This window comes from Pteropus medius, unplaced genomic scaffold (assembly GCF_902729225.1).
Source record: "Pteropus medius unplaced genomic scaffold, Ma_sr-lr_union100, whole genome shotgun sequence".
Lineage (NCBI taxonomy): Eukaryota > Metazoa > Chordata > Mammalia > Chiroptera > Pteropodidae > Pteropus > Pteropus medius.
Window position 1 is genome coordinate 3,893,680 of NW_024351731.1, and position 5,017 is coordinate 3,898,696.

Consider the following 5,017-nt stretch of genomic DNA (forward strand, 5'->3'; position numbering starts at 1 on the left):
GTTAGAGCAAGTTTGTACAACCTACAGCCATATCACGGAGCTCAGGCCTACATAACCTAAGCTTTCACAGCCCTTAACCAGGGGCCTGGAAGGGCCGTAGGAGGCACACCTGCCTCCAGCCGTCATCAGGTTACCACCTAACTTTAGACTCCGAGAAACCCGAAGGGCTTCATGCCTCGTGCTGTGCGAGCAGGCATGCCGATCACACGTGTTTTTGTTGTTGTTGTTGTTGTTTTAGGCAGGGCAACCCTTGGTTGACCTCACAGATTACAAGGACCTTGTCAACTTACAATCCCTTATTTTTTATTTATTTTTTTACGCCTACAGCACCTGGTCTTCCTAGGTGGTCTCCCATCCAAGTACTAACCAGGCCCGACCCTGCTTAGCTTCCGAGATCAGACGGGATCGGGCACGTTCAGGGTGGCGTGGCCGTAGAGAAGAGAGCACGTGTCCTAAGACATTGCGAAGCCCGAAGATTGAGACGGTCGTTGGGTAAAGTCTAGTGAGACAAAACGTAGGCCGTGAGAAGATATTTGCTACAAATGTGATGGAGAAGTATTAATATGTAGGATACATAGAGAATGACTGTAATTCAAAAAGAAAGAGAACACAAGAGTAGAGATGGTCTTGGGAGGAGTGACAGAAGAAGAGATGGAAGAAGAGAGAAAGAAAAAAGAGAGGAAAAATTCAAAGAGGAAGAAGAAAGAAAACGAAGACATACTGAAGATAAAAATATGCCAGACATTGTATTACGAGCTTTTATGTGTTTTATTTAACTTTCATATCAGCATTGGGAAGGTACGTTTACTTACATTTTAAAGATGGGGAACATCTCACTTAAAATAAATATATCCAAATATCAGGAAGGGAGGGAGAGAAGGAAGAAGGGAGAGAAAGAGGAAGGAGAATGAAAGGAGGAAATAAGGAGGAAAGGAGGAAAAGGTGGGGGAAAAATGAGAAATGGAAATAGTAGATGTTAGTGACAGTAAGAAGATATTCTCTGGGATAATATCTCTAGCAACATTTACGAAACAATAAAATTTCCAATATTCTGATTTTATGAGAAAACCAACTTGCAGAACTATAGCCATAACTGCAAAATTTGTCTGCATACCTGTGAGAGTCAAATGCACAGATAATTTCATTTTCTGTGTCTTAAAACTGTTGAGAGAAACAGGAGTTTGCTACACAGCTAAGGGACTAGTACCGCCTAATTCCTGGCTCATTTGGATGTTTTCCAGTTTGCCAACTCGTTAAGCGTACTTAACAGGTGCTTAACCTAAGTTCCCCTCAAGGAGGCAAGTTTAAGGGACGTGGACTTCATTTGAAAGATGGGGACACTGAAGTTCAGGGAGGTTGAGTAAACTTGTAGACTTTAGCAGTTAAGCTAGACAGAAGCTCACACACCCTTCTTTCCATCTCTTCATATATTCTATGAATTTATCTCTAGGTAAGCTTTTTCCCTTGGGCTTAAACGATCTGTTCATGATAGGCTTAGAAGGATTTACTACCTAAGTAGAATTTAGAAGACTACATTATGCTGTTGAAATCTCTGTTTCATTTGCCGGTTACATTAATATGTCTTGGATAGGAGGGGGAAATGTGTGCATATTCAAAAAGAAAAGAAGCTAAGTGTGCAGTTGGGGTTTTGCGCGGTTTCAATCTTTAGCTCTGGCGTTGGCGTCAGCGCATTTGGTTCGCATTAACTCAGCGCATGCACAGTTGCTGAAACAATGAGTCTCACTGCCAGATCTAATGGAGAGAGAATGATCTGCATTTGCGGTGGCCGTTTTGAAAGCAAATATGAAGAGACATCGTTTGTCCTTTTCGGGTTCTGCCCCGGGGTGGCGCCCTGGGTGTTGTAGCTTGCAGTGCTTGCTCTCTTGGTTTAATCAGCTTCATTCGTTAGCAGTAACTAACTTCCTTGAGCATCATTTCATAGTTGCTCTGAAACAAGCGTGTGGATTTTTAAGATGCTGTCTTCTCTCGAGTTTTTCGAGAAGGCACATGCTGAAGATCTAATATGTTTTATCGACCACAAATCCAACTGTGAAAACATGCGTAAGGCGTGGCGTCTGCCCTGGAGGCTGACGGGAGCACAGGGCAGGGCTGTGGTGCAGTGTGGAAGAAGCATTGTGGAGGACGGGGTGGTGTGCCCAACTGTCACTGTCGGTTACGGGCAGGCACATGGCAAGTCCTTGAAAGGTGTTCGTAAGAACAAAAATACCTCTTTAAGGTAGGGATTCTCATTATTTCCACATATAACAGAACGAACAGGCAACTGGAACTTAGAGAGATTGAATTACGCAGCCCAGGTCACAGGTCGTTATTACCTGGCAGAGCTGGGTCATGAGCTGTAATCGTCCAGTCACCATTTATGTGCTACCCCTGTGAAGCTGAGATCATAAGCACTTTCTCTATTTTGTTGTCCATTATTTACCTGCCATTTAGGACAGTGTGTAATACACAGTGAGCTTTTATGAATATTTGTGCCATAAATGAGTCAATGGATCTGTCAGCAGTGTCCTCAGTACCTGCAAAGCTGCATCGGTCCTCTTAAGGCCTCTTAGACACCCCTGTGCACCTTCTTGCCAATAACCTAATCAGAGGCAGGAAAGAACAACCAACACTTCCTTTTATGCCCTTTTCCCCCAGACCCTCTTCTGCTGCAGGTGGACAGAGCTTATATCTAGATGGTAGCATTACTTACTAAAATCAACAGATGTTTGTTGATTACCTACAATATTCTAAGGACTGAGAAAGGCAATACAGACATAACAGAAAATGCTGATGTTTGGGGTGAGAAGGATGAACTGGGAAAGGACCTCAGTAAAAGGAACTGTGTCAGAAATAATGATTCGTATCCTCAAGATGAGAAGGCATCAGAGGAAGAAGCCCAGCCAGTCATCAGAATTCCTTCTGATTTGGTCAGTTTGTCATGCCTTGCTCTTTCTGCTTGTCTGTAAACTGTATCTAGTTTTGTTCCATTCCTGGACAAAGATTTCTGCCTCTTGAATGAGTCCTCATCTCCCTTTGCCTATCCCAAACGTACCTCGATTTGCCTACCTGGTTCCAAACCTTGGAACACACTATCAGGTGCACTAGTGACCTAAACACAAAGTTGACCTAAACCTAAACCCAAACACCGTGAATTGCCAGGTCTGCAATTTGGGCAGTACTCAAAATCGCGCCATCTGACCCATCAGCCCATCCCCTTTCTTTTGCGTGAGAATTTTCATATGAGGTTGACTTCAGTTTCTCATAGAAATCCTTTGTTGGACTGACCCAGTCATTTGCCGAATCCTTGAGGAAATGTATGTCACATTCTTAAACTGGGAATTCTGTGTCATAAGAATTTAATGGAATGACATATCGATTAGGGCTTCTGTGGTTAGAAACCATATCAGGGAGGAGGTAGATTAATGGTTTCTCCAAGGTGGCATTGGGGGAATCGAATCTTTTCATTAATTGCATTTATTTATAATAAAGTTCGCACTTTTACCTGGTGGGTGGAGCCGGGCTGTGAAGTTTATCCTGGGGGAAAAATTTGAAAGAGTCATTGAAAACTGCTGTCTATCCAGTGGTTCTGACCCTTGGCAAGTAAGTGGCAATCTGATGTGGCATAAGTCTTAGATGGTGACAGATAACACTGACATTTTGTCAGAAGCCAAGTCATGATTCAGACCTAGCAACTTGGCAGAGATGAGTGTCAGTACCTGGTGACAAATGTCTCGAATCTGACAGTGCGTCTCACCGTATGGACTTTCATCCTTCACAGAGATATTTTAGAAAACCACAGAGCACAAAACACCCAACACTCAGAATTGGTCAGAAGCTGAGAAAAAGCCAATCAGGCAGCGACAAAGACAAAGGGCCTGAATTGTAAAATAGTGACTCTCGTCTTAAGATTTCCATTTTCACAATTCTCACACTCCATAATTCAGAAGTGTGTTTTGCTGATCCTTTGCTTTAAATCACAAAAACAGAGAGTGTCAGAATAGTGAGCAGTTGAAGACAGGAACCAAAAACCTGATCATCAAAGAGTTTAGATATGGTCTAGGCATCTTTTGTAAATGTATACATAGCGGATCCTCGAATAATATCCTTTTGTTCAATGTCATTTCCTTATAATGTTAATGAGATGCCATAGGAACTTAACTCTTCTTTTTATCAATTAGCCTATAGTTAAATTGGTTTCATTATATGTCATTTTGCTTAAAGTCACAGAATCTATTGCTGATGTTAAGTGAGGACTTACATATATTACATATATACAAACATATAACATAAAATGTATATTATATATACATGTAAAAACATATATAAACACATATAAATATATAAAATTTACATAACACATATTCAAGATATATAAAGTTCTTATACGACTCAGTAGCAAAAAACGATCTGATTTAAATGTGGGCAGAGGAACTGATAGACATTTTCCCAGAGGAGACATGCAGATAGCCAACAGGCACGTGGAAGCATGCGCACTACCATTAATCACCAGGGAAATGCAAATCCAAACCACACCCAGATATCACCTTACAATCTATTCGAACGGCTGCCATCAGGAAGACCACAGATAATCCGTGAGGATTTGGGAAAAAGGGGAAACCCTCGTGCGCCGTTGGTGGGAACGTAAATCAGGGAGCCAGCATGGAAAACAGGATGGAGGGTCCTCAGACAATTAACAGTGAAACTACCATACAATCCAGCGGTTGGGTGAATCCAGCTGGGTAAGGAAAAGGGGGTTGGGGCAGGGTCATCCGGGGCAGGGTCATCGGGGGCAGAGTCATCGGGGCAGAGGTCATCAGGCAGGGTCATCCGGGGCAGGGTCATCCGGGGCAGGGTCATCCGGGGCAGCAGACACATGCGGGAAAGCGCAGAGCGGCACCGGGGCACCCGCCAGTTAGTTTGCTCCGGCAGCGGCAGACGAGGTGGGGGGGGGCCGTAGGTAGCCAGGGGCCAGGGCCAAATGCAGAAGATGAAGCGTGAGCTTTCCCACCGCCGAAGC

At 43.5% G+C, this 5,017-nt stretch overlaps 1 non-coding gene across 1 annotated transcript; it reads right to left on the bottom strand.

Moving 5' to 3' along the window:
- Positions 1 to 318: 318 nt before the first annotated feature.
- On the bottom strand, positions 319 to 437 carry LOC120588910 (5S ribosomal RNA). Its single transcript, XR_005649342.1, has one exon. It is a non-coding gene; the product is annotated as a 5S ribosomal RNA (ribosomal RNA).
- Between the last annotated feature and the right edge of the window lie 4,580 nt (positions 438 to 5,017).